The 14,939-nt window shown below is 45.7% G+C and overlaps 1 pseudogene; it reads right to left on the bottom strand.

The window, feature by feature from the left end:
* Positions 1–9,368: 9,368 nt before the first annotated feature.
* LOC131286951 (protein cortex-like) lies at positions 9,369–12,260 on the bottom strand (annotated as a pseudogene).
* Between the last annotated feature and the right edge of the window lie 2,679 nt (positions 12,261–14,939).

Here is a 14,939-nt window from a genome sequence, read left to right as displayed (position 1 = left end):
GTTGGACTGCTCCCAAAAAGCAAGCCACCCAAAATCCCTCGAGGGTCTGATCTTATTTCTCCAGGTAAAATTAAACACCTCCCATTTTTCTTTGTCTTCTCTGCATTCTATTAAGAAGAGGCAGAAGTCAAAATAAGCATCCCCCATAGAACGGTCCCATTTCCATGACCAACTAGGATGGCGCTATCGGGGCTGTTGAAAATTGGAAAATAATAATTTAACTTAGGCTTGTTCCAGGGTACGTGCTGTCCCCGCGGCTGTTGAAAGCTCGTTAATGAGATACGTTTTCAAACGGGCACCAGCTTAAAGGGGGTTTGCGCCGATGCAGTGGAGATTGATTCAATCGTTTCGAATGCCAGCACGTTGGAAGAAGCCGCTTTGCCACTCAATGCAAACACTTTGCGGACGCTCGAGGGCCGAACGGTATAATCACCGCGATCGTTGTTGCTCGGTTCCACCAAATTATAGGATATCTGGCGGCTAAAATGCGGAAACTGAACCAACAGAAATTGTTCTGTAGTGAGCAGCATAACTCAATAAGATGTTCAAATCAAGCCTTGACTCTCCACTCGAAGTGAATTTCATTTCATTTCTAGAATTGGATAAAGGTAATATTTTGTAAATTTGCGTAAAGGCAAAAAAACCTCAGTTTCTCATGTCGCAATCAAGCAAGCGTAACAAACTCATTCAAGAAATTAATATGAATGAAAACAGCTGAGCCTGCAAGCAAAAAGCACACGCAACGCATGGCACCCGCTGTTGGCTCGTCGCCGTGACAGAGACATTCCTTCCGAGAGATTGCATTGAAGTGTCAGCCGATCGCATTAATTGCATGTTGCACAAATTAAACGCAAGCTTCAATTAGCCTTCATTTTCATTGTTATTGAGCGTACTGACACCGAACGGGAAACATTGATTTCCATTTTGCCCTCGATCTGGATCTCGACCGCCTTTTCCTCGTTCCTCCCCGGGAATCAGATATTGTCATCCATGTTTGCCGTCTCTCCTGCACGCCCTCAAGATCGACTTGGGACCATAACCGCTCCCTCTTCGGTAGTTGCCGATGTTGGAGTTAGTGCTCAAGACATCCCCGACCCTCTTCAGTTTGCCGATAAAATCAAAGCCCGCGCGTGCTCATCCAGTTGCTCCGGACGAGTCGATCGTATCATCGCTTGGAAGTCACTCGCTTTTGGCTTACAAGCCGTATCTCCGATCAGCGTCCAACCCCAGAGGCGGCTTCGGCGTTGAGCAAGCTATTGCTTTCAACATTGTGCTGCTGTGTTTTATTGTTACACAAACCGCCGATTACTTTTACCCACTCCCCTCCGGCTTCGTGGTTCGTGGTTTCGATCCTTACTAATTGCAACAACAGCTTCCGCGGCAGCCGGCATGTTCTGCTTCCATCCAGAGACCGACGAGGTGCGCCACAGTCGAGGTAGGCTCCATATATTATGTGGCTCTTCCCCGGAGGCTCTTGGGAATGATTGTCGTTTGCTGAAAAATTGTGAATCCGATTGGGAGTGGGGACAACAGCGCACCGAACCGTTTAAGTCATTTTTGCAGTGAGTTTGAGCTCCCGAGGGCAGAAGAAACAGTACACAATCGAACATGTTTCGAGGGGTTCATTTGGAAGCAAAATGGGCGGATAGTGTTTAATTGTCATTATTAATCAATGGCATTGATTAAATATGCGATTCCGACAAGAAGTCAAGGAAAAAGGCGTTAGCAAGAGAGATAAGGAACCACGGGAACACTCCAATATCGATCGTTTCTGCCGTGGGATAAGGAGTCGTACTCATCGTTTCTTCGATTACAACCGCCGCCGGGGATTCACGACGACGAAGGTGTAGACGACCGCGGGTATCAGCGAAAGGAAGCTCGAATGATTCGATTGGGTGCAGAAATCAAGAGTATTGCTACCGGCAACATCGAAGCATCAGGTTTTTATCGAAACCCTCGGAAGCGAACCAGACGCCTAGTGCTGCTCGGGAAGTTAATTCAAGTGATGATTAACGCAATCAAGGTACATACACACCGGCCCGGGCTACAGCACATTTCACCGGACATCAACACCAGTCTGCAGACGAAGCCTACAACATTGTATGGAACCAGCTTTAATTAATCGGTGTCCCGGTGACGCTTTTGAGCCCTGCACGGACATGCATTTTAAGCTGAATGTTCCCATGCGACATGCTTTAAAATGGTTACTCGACGACGTAAATATCATTTGACTGTGTGAACACTATCTGGAAACCCGAGGGACATGGCGCAGCCAATGGTCGTAATCGATCGGAGGTGCGTTAGAGGAAAAGTACGCAAAGAGAATCATACAATGTTACAGACACAAGTGGATTTTCTCACAGCTTGTCATATTTAATTACCTTTCGATGAGACTCAGTTTCTGACCGGCTCATGGTTTCAAAGGGACCGACAATTAATTTTCGGCAAAAACAAAAGCATAAGAACTATCTATAAGTCCCTGTCGAAGCAAATTCATCATCAACGATCGTTATTGAAATTTCCTTGGATGGCGATGCAGCCAACGTGCATAATAGATTAAGTATATACGTAAGCAAAGTGTATCAAATATTCATTTGTTTATGAAGATTGCTTCTATTATCGGTTATTGTGGGTGCTTTGGTTTCTTAGGCTTAAAATACCGTTAATGCCTTAATTGTTGTATAATCGCGTCGTAGAACAATTTGCCAGCAAATATTTCTTTCATCCAAGCATTTCTTGAGGTTTATCAGTGAGGCAAAATATTCAGATTTTCTCCGCAAAAGTGTCAACGACATAGATTGTTGCGAAAACCAGATTCCTGGACACGTTGTTCGATCGGCATTCCATCACGAATTCTTCACCCTTCGCGTCGATGGTCGTCGTGGGAATTGCTGAAGTCCAAACGAGCCATATTAGGTAATAACGTGTTAATTATTTAAAGATACATCGCCTAAACATTCCACCATGCCACCTCCGCATCACTTCCTCCGAGCCTCGGATGAAGTGATAATTATCTCGTGATCCTCAAGCCGAGGCGCCTCAATAGCCTCAGGTCTCGGAAAACTGGGCGACTGTACAACCTGTCGCTATTCCTTCGACTCTCTGAAGACAACCCACCAAGTCACAATGTTCCTCTGTTGCACCTTACGGAACGCATTGCACAAAACGAGACATCCATAATAATATGTCCCCGAATCCCTGATACGTGATTATTGCGGACCAACCCGGGTTTGCTGCAGACTTCAAAGGATTTACGGCTACATACAGGTTCTCCGGGTGGAACTGACCACACTCGCCGACGCACACCATCCTTAATCGTCCGAAACGGCTCCCCGAAACAGATTCCAATGCAACGGAACGAACCCGACGCAGCGTGGAGGAAGTAATATTCCGATAATATCCACAATTAAGTGAAAAAGAAAACGCACATTAATATAATGCATGATTTATTGCACGCCACACCGTTCAGTTGCACCGTATTAAAGTTAAGTGTTATTTATGGTCCAATTCTACTATGTTTGTACTACTCCCGACCGCCTCGGCTCGTGCTGTGTGGAAAAGAGGCGAAAGAAAAAGATACAAAACCCAAATAGTTCAGGTCCTCGGTTTGACTCATACGACCTTATTCAAACGCACAGGTTCCTCGGAGAGCCTTGTTGGGATGAAAATTCCCCCCATGTCGATCCTATCTTTCCCTGAGGTAAGAAACCGATGGAGGCTCTGGGGAATTGGCGCACGGGTCGGGAGATTTATTGCGCCCCAGGTTTCTCCAGAGTCTAAAGTATGGGACGAGGAAAAACGCTCGGCGGATCAAGCAATAAAATTGTTCCGCTGATAAAATATTTGCTAAGCGATCCGTCTACAAGAATGTCGGCCACGAGCGAAGGCAGGAGGTGTTCGAAAGCGCTCAGCTCTGAGCTAACTCCATTAGAAGGAAAAATCGTAGGATGATCGCTCCTGAAAAGAGACATCAAGACCCATAACGATGATTGGACGCGATTCTGGAAATGAGGGAAGAAATGCAAAACTCCACTGATGCAGTTTTTGTTTCAAGGAATCGCAACAATTCACTCCGAGTTCACTTTAAGCCGTTGCAAAACTCAATAATGGCGACAAAGCATCAAACGCATAAGTCGGTAAATGATCGAGGGGTTTTTCAACACGAGCAAACATCGAACGTATGGTTTAATATCTCAATCAATCACGATTTCTGAACGTTCAGTTGATCAATCATCATCGATAATTGAATGATCTTTGCGACTTTGGTAGCAAAGCGTAATGCTTGTCATCATCATTAGAGCGTTGCTTCATGTGACTTAGTAGCATACCCTTTAAGCTCCATCGCTTTTAATATTCACGCAACGCAAGCTTTAAATCAACCCAAATCATGGAGCAAAAAGAAGCGAACTTCAACACCAAAGGGTTTAAGTTGGTGTTGGAAAGAAACCACAAACCATTTATCCACCCGATCGGTTGATATACTACATGCCATCCACATTAAGCAAATATGAGCACAGACAGTCAGTAAAAACCACACGTGAAATATAATCCAACACCCCTTTGGCATTTTACATTTCAGAGAAGAAACATAGTCCCCACTAAAGCTCGTTGTGGTCAGATAAAACCAAACCGCTCGACGATGTTGGAGATGGAGGTGCCTTTTGTGACAAGTTAGCAGGACCACTACGGTTCATTATTATTATTACCGGCTAGACCGCAATTATCGCGCTACTTATGACTATGATATGACAGCATGATAATCTCTTGCATGATGCAGTGGACTAACATGGGACATAAGGGTGCGCGGCCATTGGGAAATATGAGTTCGCTATGAGCGCTGAATGCAATCGGAAAAGCCATGCACTAACAATGTTGCAGTATTTTGAAGTCTGGGCAAATCTTGATTTACGTTTTCTTACGCCCACGGTGTCCCACTTGACACGTTGGGAGTGTCATATATTTCTATACAATGTTTGAGCTGGTCATCACGGTAGCTTTAGGTGGCCCCGTTAGTATTATTGATTACCTTTCTACGGTTTGCTGATCAATCGATTGGTTAGAAAATCCTTCGCCGAATATCACACATGGTTTGATTTATACTTGTTTAATTGTTGGTTTGCAATTAAGTTTTTGATCGACCACAACAACATCGCTCTATCATTTTTATCCATCGACATCATTTGACAGCTGCTTAAAGGTATCAAGTGTATCAGATTTTTTGCACGCCCTAACTAGACAGCTCCTTGGAATATATCTCGCCTGAGGATCTTTATCAATCAAATTCCACTTAACGCCGTATCCTCAGCACGCAATGACGTGAAAGCAAGCCAACGACTATACCATAGCGTTTTTTCCTCTGTTCCCTGTAGTGTTTGTTTAATGTCTTAATTGTCCTGTTCCGACCTAAAGCGCATTGCCATGAGGAAAAGCAGGGTGGAATATATGGGGCCTCGCATGCAAAATGTCTTGCGTGTTCATAGGCAACAACAAACTCGAACGAAGGCATATCTGACGGAACGGTCGAACAGATCGATCGAAAGGCAATGATTTATACCGGGTCATTTGTTCCAACATGGTCCCAATGTTGCTTTCCTTTTGTATCGTGACACAATCTTTCAACGGTTTTGTATGCGTGAAAAAGATTTAACCTAAAATGACACGAATGGAGACATTGAGAGACTAGAGATTAGTCTATTCAATTCATGAAACTTGTTGGGTAACAATAAAGGTTTTTTGTAGATAACAAATCAAAGCTGTATCTCATGCTTGTTATCGCAATGATTGTCTCCTTGAAAAAGTACAAAAAAACAAGTACACCAAGAAACGTGTTTTTCTATCAAACATTATTATTCTTTTTGATTGACAAGAATAAATAATGTGAGAAAAGGTAAATTTGGTTAAATTACAACATTGGATATTGATCTATACATGGAAACAAATTATAACTGTGCTGCTGTGCAATTGACCATTGAAATACCTTCCATTTTTTTAACTAGAAAACAGGCATTTCTATGCCTTACATGGTAACGTTCCCCACCGATGTACGGTTATGCAGACATGACAAGTGATTTGTGCTAAATTAATTACGGCCCACCACACAAGGACATCCCACGTCAAAGTTGTCTAATAAACCATAACCATCCTCAATGGGACTCATAAAGTTCAATCAATCAATCGGGAGCTCCTTCAGAAACCGTTGGGGAAACGATTGACGTTCTACCATATGAAGATCTGGTGTGAAGGAAGAAGTGTATGAAAGGAAACGCGTTTTAGTCTGAATGAAAGTCAACAGTGGAAACCTAACGGACACCTTTCATCGGAAAACATGTCATGATGACCCATTAGCACATGTTGGAACATTCCCGATCTTGACCAACGCTTTGGGATGGCACTGACAAGCCTTCTCTGTCAATTTTATCTTCCACGGAAGCTATTCCCTCTCTCTCTGTCTCTCTTTCTCTATGCCTTCTTAAACAGGCTCCGTGTTTTACCACCGCATACAAGTGTTGAATGCATTTTTGTCCAGTCATTTGCTAACGCAAAGCTTCAACGAGCTCTGATCGTTCCACTTCTCCACTGCTACTGGTGTTAACACAATATTTATAGCGCACCCACCACCGTACCGGACGGTTGAAGACAGGCATCCCCCGTATCGGTTCTATTTCAATAACTCAGAAAGTCCCAGTCACGATTCGCGGGCAGAAAAAGGTGTTGATAATTTGAAAACTGCATCGTGATCTCGTCAAGTGTGCAGGGATCTTTTTCTTCAACTTAACTGTCCTTAATCTCCCCTGCCTTAATGTGCTCGTGATTAGATGACCTTAATTCACTTATGCTCCCGACTTGCTTGAGACTTGATTGTGATTTGTAATCGGACATCGAAAGTACAGCAGATTGAATTTTTCTATATTGCTGCAAAACATCGTGATTGTAGACGATGAAAATGAATTGAGATACATAAAAATTTATTCTTTAAATAGTTTACTACACGGATTTTGATTTACGTGGCCGAACGTCAAACCCAACGTACGATATATCCTTTCCACTTTAGTTTTATGCACTAGATTTAATCAAGTTCGGTCCCTTTGGAACCGTAGCCAAATTACCCAACATTTTGGTTTATTGATGTTCGTGGCATAAGGAAACAGGCAATAAAGCACTACACCTTAATTGAATTGCCAAAGTGCCAGGTGCACGTGGAACCGATCGCGCAACGTTCGCGCCAAAGGTTAAATGAACATCTTTTCCTCCGACAACCGTTCGATATCTGCAGTTGGATCAGTGCATAGAGAGTGTTCCGTTAAAAGTTTAAACAAAATCAAACATCCGCATACCATTCCCTTTCCTCGATGGGTTCAAGCCCTCCAAACCAACGGACGGAATCGAGCATGAAAAGTAATCGCATGCAATTCCCATTCAAAATGCACCCGTGCCCGATCGACGGGCGCAATGCGGAAGGGACGTTAAGTGAAATTTCATTCAACTATGGCTTCGCAAGACATGGGAGGCATTTAAAAAAAACACCAGCGGACATCAAAGCTGCGAGTACCGGGTGCAACTACCACTAAGTCCACGCCGAGTGCTGGGTGTAATGTGATGTGCAATGAGTGGACGCGCGTTAAAATGCGGTGGGTCAACGTCGTGACCTGCACAATGATGCAAGCGTGTGGGCGGCAGGAACATTGTTTTCTAAGCAACTACCAGGACGTTCGCGAAGTATATCTTCCACCTGCAACAAGCGCACGACGCTGGAATTACATCTCAACTGTCCGTAGAGAGTTTCAAATTTCGGTTATCTCAGCGAAAGTTTCACTAAAATATAAAGTAAATAAAAGGTTTCAATGCACTCACTACACTTTCAATAAAACCTCAACAAACTCACGATTGAAAAAAGTAGAGAATCACCGACTCGGTGTTATTGGTAGTCTTGTCGAACTTAATATCTAGATTCTAGAACATGCCAAGATTTACTGCCTCACTTTCGTCGACTCGTGATGGCTCAATCTAAATCAATCAAGATGAAATTTCAGTCACGAGAGCACCTACCAACTTATCGTCCGAGTCATCCAACGATCGAGAAATACGTAATGGTAGCAAACCGAGCTGCCGCAAAAGAAGGGGAAGCCATTACAGGATCGAAAGAAACCAAATTGAGCCGATACAGCGAGAACCTCAATCGGCCAGCCGATCGAGATGCGGTTCAGCGATACGGTAGTCCGATCTTCAAACCCATCGTCCATATGAGATATCCGGAGCGAAGATCGTGTCGGTCAGAACGAAAGCAAGTCTACGTGCACCGAATCGAACGCGATCGGCAAACCTGTTATGCGATCGATGGATTGCATTTCAACAACTAATAAATAGTAACCGTGACGAAGACGATCGACGCGATAGCGATCATTACCGGCCATTCTCGGAACTTTTGCCATGGCGAATCTGGGGCAGTTTTATAGCATCGGAACACGCACCGCATCGGATTAAGATTTGGTTTGCCGAGTATTCCTTTGTGCGTCTTGGTGAAACCGTTAGCTTTTATCGGAACGTCACGATTTGGTTATGTTTGTTAAACCCGTTGACATTCATTACTTGAGAAAATTAGATGCTCTTAAATTTTCTTCTATACTATTACTGTGATCATCTTATTATATCTTAAGGTTTAGCTGACAATGTAATATGGAAAACTCAAACCTCTCTAAGCCTGCGGTAGCATTCCGAAAGAGCGTCTCTCGACCGACGATAATGAGACAGCGCCCAGTTTAAAAAGTCCTACCCACCCCGTTACATACCGCTTTCGACTTCCAAAGCCCGGCGACTTAACTCGCCATTTTAAATTTTGCAGCACAACGCTTTCCCTTCGTTTAATCGCATTCGTTCTACAGTGCCAGATTTGTGTTCATAGGAACGTCCGTTTTTCGAAGGTTGGGTCCGTATACGGGAGCGTCCACGTCGTGCCACTAATGCCGTTGCAATATGACTGCAGTTTGGATTAAGGCTGACAGGCTTAGAAGTTTTACTAATTGATTACGGGGTAGGTCCCGCGGATTGGTAGCTCGTTTGGTGGCAGATCGTTTGGCGTATGCTGTCAGGTGAACAAAGTGCACTGATTTCGAAACGCTACACTGCTGAGGTGTTGCTGACTGTGCGCAGGTTTACACGGAAAAGTATGTGACGGCCTATGCGGAAAGTGTTTAAAATATTTCAATGGAAAGGTCATCGGTAATATTAGCCTTTCCGGGGGGTTCTTCTGTCGTTGCGCATAAGTTTTGGGAAATAGATATGATATTTACTACTTATTCACTGGATACACGAGGACTATAAGTTAGTTAACGTTTCTCGCTGTTTGTGCTGTACTAACTTAACTGGGTTTAAATAAAATGAAGATAAATATTTACCAGTCTGTCAACCTTTCATCCAGTCAAGAAAACTTTAATCACACATTCCTTAGCATACGATCGGCATCGGTAAAAGATATTGCACTTTGACTTTCCAACACTTTGGCTACACTCTTCTCACCTTAAATAGAAATATTATAAAAAGCATCGCAACAAAAAACAAAACGAAAATATAATGATGTACACCAAATTTACAACCATTAAACACACAAGGGTAATATCAATATCGAACGAACGATCCGTTTACCGCACAGCGGATTGCATTCATTTGCTTTTCCCCAGGCCGACTCCAGGCGGCCCATGTTCTCTTATCTTCCGGAACCTGGAAAGTGTGGGTGAAATGGTTGTTTTCATTCCGAGAGCCTGATCCATGGCAATTATTCATGTCTTTAATTTAATTACCTGTGGATCTGGGTGGTGACCCGCGGTTAGGAAGGATTGCAAGCGAGGCAAGGGCTAGCGCATCGGCTTGAAAAGGAAACTGGAGGCCAGATCCCGATAGGTGGCTTCTTTGTTACGGTTGCACTGAATCCGTGCCACGTCCCGCAAGCCCGAGCTAGTCCCTGCCGGTGGATCGTGTTGCAGCTTGCGCTTCCTGTTCTTGCCCCTTGTGTTGCCGTTTGGGGGGCTTCCGAAGAAGTTCCAGATCGTAAGCGTTTCGTCATGGCCGATGCTCGCTGCGGGGAGAGTCGTTGAAAAGAGATTATCAACAGAGCGATCCTCTACATGGAGCCTGCTTCCCTTAAACGTACCGAGCTGCTTTCCATCGGGACTCCAGAGTAGATGCACTATGGATTCTTCGTGATTGCGCAACACATCAACCACGCGATCCAGCGAGGCCAGCACGACTATTTCGGGCTGCTTATCGTCGTCTGCAAAGAACGGTAAGAAAATGGATCATACGGTACAACTCTAAGCTCTCTCTCTTCACTCTCTCCTATTCGATACATTGCCTTTTCCCTCATTGTGAGCGAATTTATTAAATTTGTATCATTAAAAATGTATGTCGAGCGCACAGAAAACTATTTCCTGCGATCTTACCGCGACCTCCCGATGAAATGACCACACACCACACTACGATGCAAGCATTTTCTATCGCTTACAATCGCCTGTACTAGACGTGGTTTTGCTAACAAATGTTGTTAGCGTTTCCCGTATCAATATCAATAATTACGGGAGGGAAAGTCATCGCCGGGACGCACTGATCATGATTATTAGTATTATTACATTGCCCGTTGGAAACCGAGATTTTTACTCCGTGAAAGAAGAGATACGAGTGCATGCCACACGTGGTGTGTTTTTTTTTTCGCTCGCAAAGTCATTATACATGATTATACAAAGGAAAGTGGTTTTTTAAATATAAGTTCCCCTTATACAAGTTACGCTCAAAGACTGACAGCAACATGCTCTTCGACGCTCGAATGTAAGGCTGATGATTGAACGAATTCGATAATAATTCATACAAATTTTCCGGTGGTATCTCGTTGCAACTAACACCTCATCGGGACACATCCCATTCGTGAACGTGAACGTTCTTGGACCCAACACCGTGTGCCAGCCAGCATCGAGAGATCGCATCGCGTAATGGCGTTTAATTACTACCTACCAGCGTACGTGAAGCACACGACCAGCTCGCCGGAAACCTTATTGAACGAAAGCGCCGTCACGATGCAATCGGGCTCCTCGCGTCGATAGTACGACACCACCTGGCGGCTCGGGACGTGATGCAGCGAAATCAGGACCGGCTCGCTGTCGGCTAATAAAATAAAAACATCCTGTATAGCGAGAACCGCTTGGCGATCGTCCCCTGAAACGGTCACCCGGGCTCACCGATAACGATCTCGTCCTCACGCCAAGGGTGCCAATCGAAGAAGACGAACGATGCGATCATGTGCTTGATCACCGCGAGCTGGCCCGCGCTCCAGCTCCAGATGTACACCTCGCCGTCCAAATCGCCCGTGGCCAGGTACTTGAACCCGCAGGAGAACTTTATCATCAGAATCAGACTGTTGTGGGCGGGGTACTCGACGGACCGGTGGTTCGTGCCATCACCACTGCCCGTCTGCACGTCCACCACCGAGAGCATTCCGCACGCGAACCCGCACACCACGTACCGCCCGCTGCCGTCCCACGTCAGGCAGGTCAGGAGCACCTCACTACCCTCGACGATCTTCACCACGCCGTGCTTCCCGAACTGCTCGCTGCGGACCTCCAGGATGTCAAGGATCGCCCGGTCCATGAAGTACATCGCGATCGCCAGCCGGTCGCCGGTCGGATTGAACGCGATGGCGGTCGCGTGCTGAAAGCCCAGCCCGATCGTCACGTCCGTGTTGGGCTCCCAGATCACCAGCTTCTTATTGAAGATGGCAGCGATCTGGCCCCCGCTCGACCAGTCGATAATCTTCTGGTAGTGCCGCTTGATGTTGGGCAGATCGTGCACGGCCTCAATGAACGCCATCGGCTTCAGCCGCGGATTACAGCTCCAGTCCAGCTTCTGGCGGTTCGGATGGGCCGGTCGAGTGACCCACTCCAGGTTCGTCCGGATCGCCAGCGGGTTGGACACGCGCCGGCATGTTTTCTCGTGGAACGTGAGAATCTTGTTACGGAATGGAACCAGCTCGAAGAGCTCCTTCAGTACGGTCGTGTAGTGGTGATGCCTCCAGAATCCACACACGTCCTTCTGAAACAAAGTGGAAATGTTAAACAAAATCACGTGGCGGAAAAATCCGATATTACGTACCATCTTGATCGGATCTGTAACGTTTTCCATTTTACTATCTTCTACGAACTGGCTCGAGCGCCGAAGTGCATAACGGCGGGGAATGAACCTGTCGCCAAAAGAATTCGGTACATACTCTATGGGCGCAAGGATCTGAAGGAGAACAAAATACATTCATGGAGTGGTTTACCAATTCCTTTATGAAACAATCCTTTTTTGATCGTAGGCAGAACGTCTGAGCGTGTGGACTAAAGAAACGAATTTATCACCAAATAGAGAAGCCGTGATCTTTTAATTTAATCTTTCCTAACAGGCAGTGTCACATTACTCGGCTTATTGCCACATTCCGTGCAGTATTGTTGCAGCGCACGGAAGACTCTTTGGTCCCGCAAACGGCATGCGTGATATAATTTATGAGCGCACGATGTCCACTCCATCCAATTCTGTTTTCCAATGGGGGACACTCAAATGTGTGTGTGGTGCGCTATTTTTGCACCGGTCGACCGGGCTTTGATCGGCATTCCCGCTTTCGACGAACCACCGAGCCAACGAGCACGTGCCCTGGGAGGGTTGTTTTCGGTCCGTGGTTCACGGTGCTAATTTATGGCGACTTATGATGCTCGAAGACTTTGAACACACGACCCGAGCTGCGGTTTATAACCGAACACAGTTTCTCGATTAACAGGTTGTGAAAATAAGTACAAAAACCTGTTGTAATGTGCAAATCTACACATGGGAACATTCGCGATGACCTTCAAAATTGAACTCATTCGTCAAAAGTTAAGAAAAAGATAAGCATGAATAAGCATAAATAAAAGCGAATTAATCAACCTGCAAACATACAAATACATTTATGAATAAATATCATTAGCGTAAACATTTCCGCTTTAACAAAACGTTAAAGTCGTTGAAGTCTTTCGTACCGTTTTACAAGCGACGAACCCCAGTCTGTCACTCTTCTACCTTCTCCAACAAAAAACACACACGCACACATTCCACGCTTAGCTCCAATGCTCGCTCTCGGCATCTTATCTCTCCTTTCTCACGCCGTTAAACGGGAATCATTTTCTTCCCCACCTCGTATCGCATTTTTCAAAGAGAACCCCACCCTTTACAGCTGTCCGTAACGGCGCGTGTTCCCCCCGAATGGCACACGATCGAACGATACATTGCGCACACGCGCGAAGCGTGCCGTCGTTTATTGGGACCTTTAAACGTGCTCCCCAGCAGGGGGTAGCGGGGAAGTTGAGAATCAGCTGATGGTTTGCATTGGCGTAGTCCTCGAGGTCGTTCAGCGACCGGTTCATTGACGCTGAGCGCGACGACCAGAAGTTTATAGTACGCTCCGCGTTGAACCGACACGACGGCCTAACGGCATCGACCCTTTGGAAGGATCGCATGAGCACTCCTCTAAGCTACTCTAGTTTCAACGAGATCTCAACGAGACGTTAAGCTTCTTTGAGAGAGGATTTGACTTCTGTTGGGGTGTTCGTGATTGAATGAAATAGAAAATAGGCTTCCAAAGGCTTCAAGGCTCTCTTCTGGTGGGGTTGCGATCTAGTGGGGCATTTATGGGTGACTCCAACTCCTAATGGTGGGAATCCAGCATCCCGCGTGAGAGAGCGCAAATGGGTGCGCAAAGGCGATCGATCGGACTATGAGCGAACTAGAGCACACCTAGGAGAAAACCCGAAGCGTCCCTTTTCCCCGCAGCCTAGACAAACGAGATCAGCCGAAGTGCACGCGCCTACCCCTAGCTCGGTTCGTGGGACAGCTCGAGCTAGTCCCACTAGACCAAGTGAACAATTGAACCATTCGTGCAAGTGGAAGTGAATGCTGCAGTTTGTCGCATCCCGATCCGATCCGGCCGAGGGTAGGGAAAATGAAAAGAAAAACGAGAGCATACGGTGCAGCTGAGTGTCATGGTGCACTTTAGTGAATATGCAGTGTTTGATGAAAGCGGTCGACGCCTTTTCCGCTGGTGCGCCGGACTCGCTAGCTGGCCAAGTTGACTGGCAGTGGTTAAGTGTTGGTTTTTCCTTCTGTCTTCTCTCCGTTCATTATCTTCATTCACAAAGCGGTTGAAGAAAACCTGTAACCAAGAAGGCTTCCGCAAGACGGGAACTTTCTCGGACACAAACCGTCGATCGTCGATTGATCGTCACCCCGTTTCACACGGTTCGAGGTGCATGTGGATCCGGATGCGCAGTGGCAATTAAGTTATTAAGTGAGAGCTGTGAAAATGGGAAAAAATTCCGATCGGAAGGAAATTATCGTGGTGTTCGTCGTTGCCTATCAGAACCGACGCGAGGAGCTTTCAGGAAGCAGCGTCAATAAACCTTGTTCCTGCGTTTGTTCGAAGTGATACAAATGTTCGATGTTCGCGCAGCAGTGAAGGAAATTGTTTATGCTGCGGTCGGTGGAAACCAACACGAAAAATCAGCCCAAAGTGAACAGGCAACACCAAAAGCCATTCCATAAGATTCGTTGGATGAAAAAATCTATCTGCCACCGTTCCAACACTCTATCGGCCGATGTTGGACAGACTTTTTTCTTCCCTCGATTATTTCTACTACAAACCGGGCACTCTGGGTTAAACTGGAACGAATATTAACCGAACACTGGACGCCAGAGTCCATCAATCTACCGAATTCCACCGAGAGCCGTTCACTTTGGACGCTCCTTTCCATAAGCTTTTGATGAACGGCTAATTCAAACATGGCACCAGAGTGAGATGATGGATTCCAGTTCAGTGCCGCTGTCGAAAACGAGATCAAACTGAAAAGAAAAAATCCACCAACTCTAGAAAACTTGTTTCGGTGTGTTCA

This window comes from Anopheles ziemanni, chromosome 3 (assembly GCF_943734765.1).
Source record: "Anopheles ziemanni chromosome 3, idAnoZiCoDA_A2_x.2, whole genome shotgun sequence".
Taxonomy (NCBI): Eukaryota; Metazoa; Arthropoda; class Insecta; order Diptera; family Culicidae; genus Anopheles; species Anopheles ziemanni.
The sequence above is the reverse complement of the archived record's forward strand: the minus strand, read 5'-3'. Positions and strand labels throughout refer to the sequence as shown.